The sequence below is a fragment of the Myodes glareolus genome, chromosome 19 (assembly GCF_982192425.1).
Source record: "Myodes glareolus chromosome 19, mMyoGla1.1, whole genome shotgun sequence".
Classification (NCBI taxonomy): domain Eukaryota; kingdom Metazoa; phylum Chordata; class Mammalia; order Rodentia; family Cricetidae; genus Myodes; species Myodes glareolus.
Genome location: NC_142044.1, coordinates 56,764,504 through 56,779,351, shown reverse-complemented (window position 1 = coordinate 56,779,351; position 14,848 = coordinate 56,764,504). Strand labels below are relative to the sequence as shown.

At 41.9% G+C, this 14,848-nt stretch overlaps 1 long non-coding RNA gene across 1 annotated transcript; it reads right to left on the bottom strand.

Annotated features, from left to right (window-relative positions):
* Positions 1 to 461: 461 nt before the first annotated feature.
* Positions 462 to 12,440, bottom strand: LOC146891031 (uncharacterized). Its single transcript, XR_014998161.2, has 3 exons — positions 12,287 to 12,440; positions 2,476 to 2,597; positions 462 to 663 (listed from the first exon to the last, which is right to left on the bottom strand). It is a non-coding gene; the product is annotated as an uncharacterized LOC146891031 (long non-coding RNA).
* Positions 12,441 to 14,848: the final 2,408 nt, after the last annotated feature.

The window sequence follows — 14,848 nt, the reverse complement described above, 5'->3', positions numbered from 1 at the left end:
CTTAAAATATAATATTAAGGTAGGAACTGTGATTTTGAATATAGAATTTATAAAAGAAATCACTTTACTCTTCAAAATTATTTGCAAGCAAAAACCATATTTTAAAAAGCACACTACCTGTTTAAGGCCAAACACAAAATTCCAAAGACCGGAACAGCCTTGATGACTGAGGTGCTACGGAATTACCAAGACAAGATGCAGTGGGGCTGGAAGGCATGCCAGCAGCATCTGTCCAGACAGATGAAGGAAAGACAGTGACAGGATAAAATTAAATGTATTTTCAAAACCCAACAGAAACAAAAGAATAAATATTTTAGGAAACAAACAAAAATATCGTGAGCGACATCACACACCTGTCGGGTTGACAAAAACAAGTAAGAATAGCAAAACTTTAGATAACATAATCATGAAATCAAGTAGAGGTGTTTATCAATGTGTATATATAATCACAAGTCATAGCCTATAACTGACTTAGAATATTTTTATTAAAACACAGTGAAGTTAAATAGATAGTTAAATAGTTACATGTCTGGAAAAATGGCTCAATGGTTAAATCCAGTGGCTGCTCTTTTAAGCACCAGGTTTTGATATCCAGCGCCCATATGGTGGGTCTCAACCGTCCACAACTCCAGTTCCAAGGGCTCTGTAGCCATCTTCTGGCCTCTGCAAAACAAAAAAAAATTAAAATTTTAAATAAATGGTAGCTATAAGTAAACTTCATCTTTACTCCTTTAATCATTAGCTGAAAGTCTGTACCTTTTCACTCAGCTCTGTAAAACTTTAAACAAGTCCAAGTAGTCTTATGAGTTCAATAATTAGCACTCACTTTTATCTGACAAAGAACTTCAGTAGCGTTCTTATATTCAAAACATAAGAACTATCAACTAAATAGGAATTGGGATACGGTTTCGACCATTGGTTCAACTCTGAAAATTTTTCTATGTTTAAATCAGAATGATTGAAAATGAAATTGCATCAACTATAATTGGAACATCGGTTACACCCTCAAACTCAATGGGAAAATTCTAGAAGGAAATGCATTCAGCTAAAACTATGTGTGGTATAATTTCAAGCTTTTAAAATTATCTTTGCAATTAATGTGCCACCTACCGAGTTTTTAAATTTTATGATGATATGTAAGAGACCACTCATTACCATCAAACACATGATGTCTTTCTTACACCAGATAAACTTCATCTAGTTAAAAAGGAGATAGTTTGTTTTTTAATCTAACTATATTGCTTGCTTTTCCTACTGTATTAATTTGTGAAGGATTTGTCCTTGGGTGAAACACACAGAAGGGCTCATCAATAAAATCACCAACTCGTAGAAAAACTATTTCTTGCTTATCTTGAATTGTAATCCACGGTGCCAGTAGCCATAATTCCCAGGAGGTCTCAAGAATTAAGTCCCAACCAAGCACACTGAGCTGTCAATCAATGGCAAGCAGAGTCCAGAAAGAAATCACGGCTTTGGTCAAAGTATGTCTATTTGTATTTTGCTGGAATTTCTATCTATGAAGCTTGGTTCAGGGAGCAGTCTACAAACGCATTGGTTCCTTTGAGCCCTGGGTCTGTTTCTTGTCTTGGCCCTGCTGAGCTGGTATTTCTCCATGGGACCAAATGTACTTTCAAATCTTTATTTATTTTTTCTGCCCCAGGGCCCTGTCTGAGGCATCCTGAGATACTTTTACAAAGCTCTTCTGTGTGTTCTCTCTGGCAGTACCTCTCCCTTTTATGGCAGTAAGCAGTGAAATGATTTGGTAGACAGCAGAAATTCAAATATGTGGTTTGATGGGACGGACACCGATGTGTCTCGTCTTCATCCTTGTGTGTCCACAGTGCACACAGCTGTCGTTGTTCTCCAGGGTCTCCGATCACTCCGGGGATCTAGAGAGCTTTCGCTTCATATTGACTCAAAGTTATGGACAGGAAAAATACTTCAGATCAGGAAATGGTGCGATATCCTCAGCCACATCGTTTTCCTTTTGTCTGTGCACCATGTCTCCATATTTCAAATCTCTATATTGGGTCCTGTTCCACTCATAGTGCAGAAATTGAATGTACTGTCATTTCCAAATCCTCACGCATTTTAAAATCTGGATTTGAAACTTCGTAACATAGTTCAGGCAACTTCATGAGGAGAGTTTAAGGGCCTGCCATAAACAAGTTGAGAAGGAAGGGAGGGTGGGGACAGTTCTCTCAGAAGCACCAGAAGGTTCTGTGGTTTCTAGCTTCCATTAAGTTATACTACGGTGGTAGCAGTTAATTCTTCCATACCTGGTAGGAAAATACCATAGCTTTTCTGATCCTAGAGTGTTTCTTTTCCTTTCATAGGTTCACTTGCTCAAGGTTACAGTCCTAAAATAAGGCAGAGGTTTGAACAAAGGTCTTGGTGTCTTTCTATAAGATACTAGACGACTGCTTATGAATCATAACTTAGGGGCCCCATGAAGACTGAAGCCCCAATACTGACCTGCTTTGCTCTGATGTCGTTAGAGGGGCTTCTTTGAGTTATGACGCTGCAGTCTCAATGGGAAGAATAGCATATTCAATTTAACCAGTCAACATATTTTTATTTTTATAGCTGATAGTAATCTAAAATAAATGGGGCACAAAGAAAAACATTTAGACAGAGAAGGAGTAAGATTGGGAAATTTGAATAAAACAGATTTTGTCTCTCCCACCCCCCAATCCAACCCCCCCATCCACCCATTCTGCTACCCTGGAGCTGATGACCTAACCAAGTGCTCTATCACTGAGCTAAACTCCCAACATGTAAAACAGATTTTACATGAAACTCTGCATGAACCAGAGAGTGTGAGTGTGTTTGATGCTTTTCATTAAAGACTGGTGTCTAATTAATGAATTAATAAAGTTGACATTTTCTAGCATGTTGACTCCAATTCAGTATTATATGTAAAGTTTGGTTAAATGATTCCTCATTGCCGTCGCCTCTTGCCGCCTGTCTTTGTCTTCCTGGGTTCCCATCCCGGTGCTGTTCATCCTTAAGTCCTGGTGATGTTAAACCAGAAAATAGTTTGAGTATGGAACAAAGTAAATGTCTTTGGATGTACAGATTGTAAACATTTCCACATAAAGAATGAGAGGATTTCACGACTGGAGTTCAAGTTAGATGTAAGCTGCAAAATAAAATAGAATAACCCAAATGTATAACATTGATGTTTATATAACTCAGCTCTGAAGTTTAATGTACACACGCACGCAGCCAGGTCTTAGATGAGCAAAGCCGTCATGTTGCTTTGTTTCTGGAATATGACTCCCTCAAGTCTGCGTACCCTGCAGGTCGGAAAAAAATAAATAAAAGGAAGGAAGAAAGATCGTACAAAGTTGACTCCCCAGGAATCATCACCTTGGTTAGGGAAAGACTTCTAACTACCATTCGCCTTTGAAACCACAGAGAGGATTTCTCCTCTGAACAAATCCAGCTCACACGTCCTGTCTTCTCCCTTTGACAACCCAGTGAAAATGTGCACAAAGTTGCACAACCGGCCAAAGCGACATCAGCCCAATAAAATAAAGATGTGCAAACCTGGTGACTCAAGAGTCGGGTAAAGGTTCTGGGATTCTATGTAAGCCTGGAAGCCCAAATCTGAGGATGCTGAGCTCAAGTTCAAGGCCAACCTATGCTACAGTACAACACCCTGTGCTAAAGAGTCAAGACGTAAATAAATAAAAATATATAAAGAAATGTAAGTGAAACAGACATCCATCTTGTGGAGTTTTCAGCCCACTAATGTGTTCAATCTTCAATCTCAAGTATGCCACTACCTTTGTCAGACTCTGAAGAATGCCAGGGCCCAGGCCACACAGGCTTTGGGGACATTATATAGGGTTTCCTCTTTATCTGAGCTGTGGTAATTGGTAATGGAAGACTTTTAAGCAAAGAAAATGCTAAGGCTAACAACTGTCATGAGGGCAGGAAGCAGTGTGTAACAGCAGGTAGGTGTTGACGATCAACAATTGACAGTGACCTGAACAAACAGGTAGGGTGGAACAGCCAGGGAGGTCTGTCGCTTGTGAGTGGAGGCAGAGAGGGTGAAGCAAAAGAATCAAACAGAACCTACTCTCTAACACTGGTAAGAAAACTACTTTGTCTATTCCAACACCTCTTTCTTTTCAGCAGTAAGCAAACACTCCACTAACTGGGGAGTAGAAAAAAAGCTATAGAAAATTTAATTTTTTAAAGCAATATCCAACTTCATATTGCACAAGAGTATTTTAATTCTAAAGAGCCTATGCTTCATGGTGTGCCATCCAGTCCCTGCAAACTCTATCTCGCTGCCTTCAGGCAGAAGACTTTGACAAATCTTCAAGGAAATTTCCTTTTCCAGCTAAGAAAGATTAAGTTCCCTGTCAAAAGTTAAATGTTCTTCAGTGCATGCTCATTGGTCCCCATCACAGACACTCTTCTGTTTAGTGAGGTTAGATTTAGAGCCCTAATTTCCCCCTTATTAATTATATCAGCTTGATCAGATAATTAGCCTACCAGAACTTGGGTTTCACGGTCTAAAAATAGGGTTGGGTAAAATCTACATGGCAGGGTGTTTGGTGCTTAAAGGCAAAGTATCTGATATTCTAACTCATACATAAAACCTGTGCAAATTATACATTATAAGCCTGGTGGCAGTGGTGCACTCCTTTAATCCCGGTACTCAGGAGCCAGAGGCAGGTAGATCTCCATGAGTTCGAAGCCAGGCTGGTCTACAGAACGAGTTCCAATACAGGCTCCAAAGCTACACAGAGAAACCCTGTCTCAAAACAAACAAACAAACAAACAAAAATTATACATTATAAATGATGGCTATTATTTTGCCATCATCCCCTCTACCAAAGATGTGCTTCAGGTTAGTGGTGGAGAGGTATTATGAAATTGTATCAAAATCATGTTCCTGTGTTGCAACTCTGCATGCTCTGTCATTCGATCCACTCAACATTGGGACAATGGCATTTTCTAATTGATTAATTCCAAGGTCAGTGCTATGCAGATTTTCTATCTTTTTCGGATCCTTGTTAGTCTGTTTTATCAGCTCATTTACTGTCAGCAACTTTAGGTGGACTGCAGCAGCCACCGAATGAGGTCTTCACATCCATCCTCTCATAGTCTTGTAAATGGAGGTTTCTCTCCCACCCACCAGTTCCCAAACAAACACTCAGAGGCTTATGTTAATTATTAAAGTTTGGCCAATGGCTCAGGCTTATTACTAACCAGTTCTTACTTTTAAATTAATCCATTTCCATTATTTTATATTCTACCATGAGGCCCATGGCTTGTTACCTCATATCTTGCTTCTCCAGTGGCTGCTGGTGTCTCCTTCTACTCCACCATCTTTCTCCCTATATTCAGTTTGGTTTTCCCACCTAGCTATATTCTGCCCTGCTATAGTCCAAAGCAGCTTTTTTAACCAACCAATAAAAGCAACACATATCTGCAGCATATGTGAGGGCATCGCCCCCTGCTAACATCTGCCCTTCCACCAGTGACCATGTTAACAGTCCATCATTGCAAAGCCTCCAGAGGGGGCCTAATAGGCCATCAGTCTCACTATTTAAATCCTTCCTTTTCTGGTTGCCGTCAGCCCTCAGAGCCTTCAACCCCAATTCCCAGCGACATCCTCCAGGCCTTCAGAGCTCAGTGACCACCAGTTGCTTCCTGAAATTCTTCCATTTTCTTCTCTTTTAGTCTTAGCCTGTATTTCCTTTCTGCCCGTGCACCCCATCTCACTAAAGACAACTGAATTCCTATCTCTTAAGGTTATCTGAAATGTAGGCTCTGGTGTTTTTCTTGATTCTTGGAACCAACTTGATTGACTGAATAAAATAAATCCTCTGAGCCTCACATCATTTAAGGTTCTCAGAGCCTGCTCACCGTCCCTATGTCTTCAGAGAGATGTGTGCTTTCCTCGGAGGGCGTCTCTCACACAAGCATCTCAACTTTAGAGAAAGGTTGAAGGGATTCTTTTATTTGCTGCTTTGGGGCAGAAAGATAAGAGGAAGGTGACAGAGACCTTTCTGCACCAGGGGCTTCTCTATGTGAGGTGATGTAATTTTAGATTCTGATTCCCAATCACCGTGAGCGCCAGTCTTCTTATCAGAAGATCCCCAGCTATCCCTTACATTCCTGTTTGGAAGGATTGCTGGCGAACACCTTTGCTTTATTTCCTCCCAGCTTCTGTGCTCCTCTTGGGTACCAATATTTCAGTACTCTGCCTAGAGGTACTTCCTGGTGAAGGGTCCAAATGTCTGAATGCTGCTGTATCTGCATTTTTGAGGGAGTGAAAATAACGATGGCCAAAGAAAGTCCTAATCTTCGAGGCAAAATGAATCAGAGGCTGAAGAACTGAACGTTTGAGCTTGTGCCAGTGCACTGAGTGCCGGCTTAAGGGGACCGATGTCTGGGAAGGGGTCGTCTGTGTAAGGCATCTGTTGCTGACGACCCTCAGAAGCGGCTGCAGCTCCTTGGGAGCCAACACTGCTGTTCGCTGTTACAGAGTTGGGCAGAGACAATCGTGTGTTGCTGTCTCCAGCTGGAAAAGAGGATTTCAGTGTTTCACTGTAAACAAAGGATGGATGCTTCAGGAGACAGGTATTTTAAAGATTTAAAGATTGCATAACGCGCATGCATATTAAAGCATCCTTGGGTGCCTTATTTTCAGGCATGAGTTTGCATGTTCTTATGTATGTCAGAAAAGTAAGCTTGATTTAATTTTTTTAAAAAAATGATGGATTAAAAAGTATCTATTGAACTCTGCTGGGTGCTAACCTGTCACTCTTTGAGCTGTCCACTGGCTTTCCAATTCTTTCCTCTCGTTGTTTAATTTGGTGATCTTACTTTGATACTTCAGTTCTCACATACTCTATTGATAACGCCATTGCATCTGTAGTCTAAAGAGACAATATGTGAAAATTAGCATGCTGAAAGACACTAATATGCTTATTCCGATTGGTGAATTGCAGTGTTTGCAGCAGGGCGCAGGGTGAAATAGCATGGATTAATGACTCACCTCCCACTTTGGCAGACCCCCTTGCAAGGCACCAGGATTACCCATTTAGAAAATGGACCGATGCCAGTGCTCAGAGCACCACTCATTCAGCGTGCCAGCTGTGACTAGACATTCAAAATATTTCCCCCAACAGCTGTATCTTTGACAACACAATTAGCACCAGCCAAAATAGTCCTGCTACTTGAAGGGCATAAAGATCGGGCGTTGCAGCCTCGCGTAAGAGGCCATGTTCTAGAGGACATTAAAGACAGATGTCAGCAGCCAACACAAGACTAAATCAAGCAAAACAAAAATTATGGTCTGCTCAACTCTGACGAGGTGTCGTCAGATGTCCCGACTGTTCCTGGAAGATGCCGGGAGCAGAGCCGGAAGTGCTTCTACCAGCAAGCAGCTGCTCCCCTCAGAATGTGAAGCGCATCTTCCCACGGGGCTGCTATTATACCTTCACACGTTTGCGCAAGTAGGCGTTCCCCAAGAGCACCATATTTTTGTTTTAAGCTCTGTCTTTCTTCCATGGGGGAAATAAATCTTTTAAGCAGACCTGACTAGAAGTTAGTCTTGAAAATTCTTTCGTTTCAAACAATGTGATTTTTCTCTTACGGTATAAAAGACGCCGTGAGAAAGACAAAGGGGCTGAGTCTGGCTTCGGGCGACGCTTGCATTGTCTAACATGACGTCACAGGACTGACACAGCTCAGACCCTGGACACCCACGCACGCACTGCACAGGTTATGAGAGCGAGAGGACCGGAAGCACAGTCCAGAGTGAGACAGGCTGCGGAGAAAAGCCACTTAGTGTTCGCCAACCTCAGGCAGCTCCTTCCCTCTCAGACAAGAATAAAGTAGTACAGCACGAAGGTGAGAATAGTTAAAGGAAATAAATAATTCTGAGCTTTAATAACTGAGGTGGACAGTGCTTGTTCTTCAAGAAAAGGTTTGTTCAAATAATGAGTAACTTTTGAGGTCTTTTAATAATCTGATCTTCCCCTTACATCTTTGAAATGTGTTCTTCTGACCCAAAGGCAAAGCCTGTTATTATAGTGACATAAATTACGTTTAAAGTCATTCTTATCTGACGGAATTTAGAGCGGTAGTTTGCCGAGGAATTACCATAAAATAAATATGAAAGAAATGCCTTCATTCTCGTTTTTAAGACTCAGAGAACTCAAGATAGAGAGGGTAGGGCACGCCTTAATCCCAATGCCTGGGAAGCAGAAGCAGGGAGTTCTCTATGAGTTCCAGGCCAGCCTTGTCTACCTAGGAGGTTACTGTAGCCCAGCCAGAATGACATAGTGAAACTTTGCCTAAAAAGAGAGAATTAGAAAAATTAGGCTTCCTCCAACTGTGTTACCCTGACTGCCACAGTAAAGAGCAGTATGTCTTCATCATTTTGCTCAGCATTTTTGTGTGTGTGTGTGTGTGTGTTTTGTTAATGTTTATTTTTATTCTTCTTCCCTATATTACATAATGCATGCATTTTATTCTTTCATATATATATTTCATATATTACAAATATGTACAAATATCCTGAGTGCAGTTTCCCTTCCCTCCCCTCCTCCAGTCTCTCCCCCACCTCACCTCTCCCCCAGATTCTCTTTCCTCCGTCTCTCCTCAGACAAGAGCCGGTCTCCCAAGGACATCAGCCAAACACAGGATAACAAATAGCAAGAAGACTAGACACAAGCCATCCCATCAGGATGGGGCAAGGGAACCCAGTAGGAAGGAAAGGGTTCCACAAGCAGGCAAGAGTCATGGGCAGCCTAGGTTCTCATTGTTAGGAATCCGATAAGAACACCAGGGTATTCGACCATAACATTTATGCAGAGGACCTATGTCAGACCCTTACAGACTCTCAGATACCTGTGAGCCCCATGTGTCCCTGTCAGTTGTTTCTGTGGGCTGTGTTCTTGTGGTGACCCTGACACCTCTTGTTCCTCTGATCCTTCCTTGTCCTCCTCCATAGGACTCCCTGAGCTCTGCTAATGATTGGCTGTAAGACTCCGTATCTGTTCCATCAGTTGCTAGATGAAGTCTCTCTGACGACAGTTCTGCTCGGCTCCAATCGCAAAACACTGTGCAGGCAGGACAAACTAAGTTTTGGGGCTCGTTCAACTATGTTCCTAGCAGCTTTGTTTATGATAGCCAGAAAGTGGAAACAACCCAGATGTCCCTCAATTGAAGAATGAATAAAGAAAATGTGGTCCGTTTACACAATGGAGCGTTACTCAGCTGTTAAAAACAATGGCATCATGAAATTTGCAGGCAAGCAGATGGAATGAGAAGAAATCATCCTGAGTGAGGTAACCCAGACCCAGAGAGACAAATATGGTATGTACTCACTTACAAATGGATGCTAGTTATAAAGTACAAGATAATCATGCTAAGGTCCACAGACTCAGAGAGGTTAAGCAAGCAACAAGGAGGACTTAAGCAGAGATGCAAAGATCTCCATGGGAAAGGGAAATAGAATGAATCTTGCTGGTGTGTAGCAGCAAGCTACTTGTTCATTCCCAGCTGCTCAGCCCTGAAATACTCACACGGAAACTGTATTCATTAAATCACTGCTTGGCTCATTAGCTTTGGCTTCTTATTGGCTAACTCCTACATCTTAATTTAACTCATCTCCATTAATCTGTGCATCACCATGAGGTCATGGTACCAGCAAAGTTTCAGCACGTCTGTCTCCAGCAGTGGCAGCTCCATGCTTCTCTCTAACTTTGCCTTCCTCCTCCCATAATATAGGCCAAACCATTCATTAACCAATAAAAGCAACAGCTAGACAGAAGGACCTCCCACACTGGTGGATTGGGGGAGGGTGGATATGGGAACAGAAGAGATCCAGTGGTGGGGTAGGGAGAGAGAATATACTGGGAGAAATGAATGGAACAGGACGGGGAACACTCTGGGGTGAGACAGAAACCTAGTAAAATGGAAACTCCATGGAATCTACAAGAGTAATGCTAGCAAAGATGCCCAGTAATGTGAGACACAGAGCCTGAACCAGACGTCTGTAACCAGGCAAGGCCTCAAGTGACAGAATAGAACCTTTGACCTACAGTCACTTTGCTTGAAATTTTAGTTGCCACAAATTTTTGTCTTCAGGATGCTGCAGGGTGTCATCAAAAGTGGGCCAAGAAGACAGATGTTGAGAGAAGGATTCAAAATGTTGATAGGGAAATTGTCATCACTCCAGTGTCCAGGGAAGACTGAGTTTAAAATCGAGGAATCAAAAAGGAAAATCATGATTATTATGTAAGCTCCCACATCTTTTTTATTTATTTATTAATTATTTATTTATTTGGAGACAGGCTTTCTCTGTGTAACAGTCCTAGCTGTCCTGGAACTAGGCCTGGAGACCAGGTTGGCCTTGAACTCACAGAGATCTGCCTGTCTCTGCCTCCCGAGTGCTCCCATATCTTACAGTGAGCCCTTCGAGTGTTACTCACAGGGTTAAAAAACATGCACCATCGAGTTTTGCCCTGAAGGCTGTTGTCAACTGATCGATAAGACTTCCATATGAGGATACTAGTTCAAAGTTAAGAAGCTGCCTTGGGAGTCAAGGTACATTTCATGAGTTGTAAACACAGCATTTGACCTTTGGCCTCAAAGCCAGATTTGTGCTCCCATTGGTTTAGGTGTCAATGAATACACCAACACAGCAAACTTAATAACTGAGTCTCTCTTGCAGGTTAGATGACTATGGTACACAGATGGCTTGAAGCAGCAGAAAAATGATAATGGAGAATCATGGGATTTCAGAGAACAGCTTGCCTTGAATTCTTCGGTGACGAGTTGCTTTTGAAAACTTTTCAGGTCTTGACATCAAAAACTAAGCAACCGGTCAAGGGAGGTGATCAGGATGAATTAGGTGTCCTCTAATGTATGTATGGGTGTGTCTTGTGCTGCAGAAGAGGAATAACTTGCACGAACCAGGTGTGTCTATCTTGCTTCCTGTGTCTGCTGCTATGCTAATCTTGTTCAATCGGTTGTGGTTTCGCAGGACATTCTTCAGTGGCTGATTAACAAATAAAATTAATTTTACTTGTGCTAGAAATATACTTTATGGTATTCTGGCACCACCGTCTGTGGGTGCACTTGATCCCTAGTAAAAGGCAATTGAATTAGGTAATAAAGTATAAAAATATCACGATATCTCATTTCTCTATTAGAGTAGAAACAGAGATGGTCTTTCCAACCAGAGATACATGGAATTTTTAGATCAGTGACTAATGAAAACTTGGGAAAAGATGGAGATAAAATACTTTCAGTGGTCTTAGACTGTGTCACGTGAATGTGACTGCATGAAGCCCACGTGTGTGGACAAGCGTTTTAAACATTCAGCCTCACTTTTCATCCATGGCCAGTATATCTGAAGGGCTCAGAGTGGTGTGGCAGCCAAGTGTCATCGCTGTCTGGACTGAATGCAGCTGCTTCTCTTATTCTGAACTCAGTAAAAGGTGGAAGGCTCTCAGGTCTGTGCAGGTCCAAAAGTGTGAGCCAATTTCCACCTGTCTGGAGGTCGGAGAGTTTTTCAAAGTTGTTGGCAAGTGTCGCTACACACCCTGACCTAGAGTGTGGTGGCTTGGTGTTTTGGACATGAAGATGGCCCATACAGATAGATCCACTGCACCCTGACCAAAGGCCAGAGAATTCAACCACACTTCTGTTTCTTCTTTTGAATTAAGAGGTTTAACTTAGGGAGTGGTTGCCTTCAGGATACTTGGCCTAGGGTGGTTTCGCTGTCTAAACAACAGAATGCTCTTCTCTAGAATTACTGACTTGATATTTCAAGAATTGAAGCAAATAACTATTCTGGATGCCCTTTGTATCATGCTAAAGTAGTCTTTGGTCTTCTTTCCCCTGTGGTATTGGGATATAAAAGTGTATAGAAAATTAAACACTGGTGATTTCAGTATTCACCGCAACTCTCTCTCTCTCTCTCTCTCTCTTTCTCTCTCTCTCTCTGTCTCTGTACTATACTATGTTTCTGTTTTATTATTTTCACTCCTGTCTTTGTTCTCTTTACTTATTTTTGTAACGCTAATGCCTATCCTGGCAAGTGGTATGCTTATTGAAGCTGATCTGGCACAGGTCCAAGGTACAGGGCTGTATTTTGCCTGCATATAATATACACTGTTTCCCCCATGTAGAGAAGTTCAACTGTTCTTATAGCCGAAGGCCCATGGAAGACAGTTATATTCTGAAGGGTAAATGATCTTCATTAATGAAGAAAACAGACTTGCTTTCACCAAGATTCACTCACCTAAGCTTCCAGTTTGCCGTTAGTAGTGACTTAACCGAGCTCCTCTTGTCTAAGATGACTGTCAGCTTCCTGAAGGCTGAGTCTTTGGATGGCTGACACTGTAGACTGAAGGGCCGGGGGGATGGTACAGTCAGAAAGTTACTACATAAGCCAGAGGACTTAACTTTGACCCTTGCACCTGCGTAAAAGTTTACACAGGTGATACACTCATGTAATCCCAGTGCCAAAGAGGCTGAAACCGGCAGGTCCCGCAGCTCATTGGTCACTCAGCCCAGCCTAATCCATAAGCCCCAGATTCCACTAAGGAGCCTTGACTCAGATAAAACAAAACAAACAACAGAAGAAAGGTCAAATGCTTCTTAGGGACACACCCAAATGTTACTCAGCCCTCCACATGCACATTCATATATGTGCACACATGCCTGCGCACATGTGTGCGCACACACACACAGATACACACATACACGTAACTTATGCAATCACTGGTAAGCCACTGTTTTATAGCAGTTTTCTCTAAGATCAAGACATTCAACCTTGGGAGGAAAACTGTCAGGATATAGGGTGTTAGAAAGGACGTGGAGAGGAAGCACTTCATCCTGCGGGGGGCGCCCCTTAATGTCAGGAAGCAAACAACTCAAATGCTCCAGGAAGTCCCTGAATCTGACCACATTAACTTGGTCCCCTCCTTCCCAGCATATAAAAACAGTAAGGGCTGGTGAAAAACACTTGCAGACAAGCTGTGCTGCCTAGAAGAGACTGAGACCAGCCGAGAAGTCAGGAAGATGTAGAGCCCAGCAAAACGGCCTAGAAGAAGCAGAGGCCAGCTGAACTGCCCAGAAGAGACTCAGAACAACTGGAATTCATAGAGGGGTGACTCCAATTTCTTGAACACCCCCAAGCTCTGTGTGCGCTGTGTAGTGTGCTCTAGGGTTATGACTTTTGTGAGCTGTGACCCATGAGGGGGTGAGGTTCAGTGATGGCAGTTGTCTTTGAGTCATAATTCCCTTTGCAGAGGTAACTTCCACCCCTTATTCCTGTGAGCAACCCCAATAAAGCTCATTAGTTCACCCAGCTTGTCTTTTGGTGGTTTCCTTACTTTAGTCTGTCATCAGATCCCTATCTGAGACATTTGCTCGCATCTCTTCAGGAATAGCGTTGCATAACAGCTGCATGTATAAACAGCATAATAAAACATAAGCAAACTTTCTGTTTAGACTTTGGTTTCATTATTTAAATAGAAATATTTCTAAAAGAAAAAGGAAAAAAATGATTTAAAACACTCTGATTCAAGCATTCTGGAGGAAGGATGTTTAACCTGCACCAGTTTCTTCTTACTGGAAGATTCTTATCCTAAACATGACCTTGCCTTTCTTGCCTCCTGTACTTTTTGCCAGAACATTATCAGTGGATTCCCTGGTGCTTTTCATGTCATCACTGTATCTCACAGCACATCTCAGTTACAAAGATACAAGCTCCAGAGGCGATGCTCATAAATTCGCTGTCCTCCTGAAGAAACCATTTCCCACAAGCAGCTGGCCTTACAGAATGGTTGAGTACTCTGAAAAAGATTCATTTATCACACCATCTGGGAACAATGTCTTGGAAAGTTAGTATTCTGTCCTGCAGGAAATGGCAAATGTTCTGAACCGTGAACAGCAGAGTACTATTTCTTCTACAGACGGACAACAGGAGTCCGAATCAATGACCAGCATGGAGGATTTCTCACTAGTGACCCAGAAACCCATTATGGCATGTTTTGTTGTATGCTTTTGAGGTTCGTCTTTTTAAATTCCACCAAATGAAATAATGAACCCATGTAATTGTAAGGAAAAGCTCCAATGTACAGTTGGAAGATTTCATCCCACTGGATGAACATATAAAAATGTGTTTATGTTGGTTGAGGTTGTTGATTCTTTCCACCAATAGACATGGGGTTGCTGCTATACAGTGAGTTAGGAGGACTGTGGACATGGCCTGATTCCTCTCTGTGGATATTCCCTGTACTCTGTTACATTTGGTTCTAAAGCTAAGGAAGGCTCTAAGAAAGTTAGATTCCCCAATCAACTGAAATTTATGTTAAGTTTAAGGTATGTGTGCAGTAGAAAAGAATCGTGTGAATCAAATCAAATTTTAATTTGTGACTAACCATGGGAATGATGCCTGGTACATAGGTTTGTATCCATGCAAACATATACCTAATGTTTAAATACATATATGCACAGGCAAGTTTATATATAGGCTATGTTTGTACATAGTGTGTGCAAACGTATCTTCAAAGCTGTATCCTTGAATTCTGTATGCAATATTTATTAGGATGGTCATTTACATTATAATTTTGTCAGTAGAAGGTGCCATTTTGAATAAGTATCACGACTGACACAGAAGATGACTATGTAGGAAGGAGGCCATTTGTTGGTTCCTGGCTGCTCACTCCTGAAATAATCACACAGAAACCATGTTATTTAAATCACTGCTTGGCCCATTAGCTCTAGCTTCTTTTTTTTTTTTTACCAAGGTCTGATCATTTATTTGTTACCCCTAAAGACTTATTTTTGACTGGAC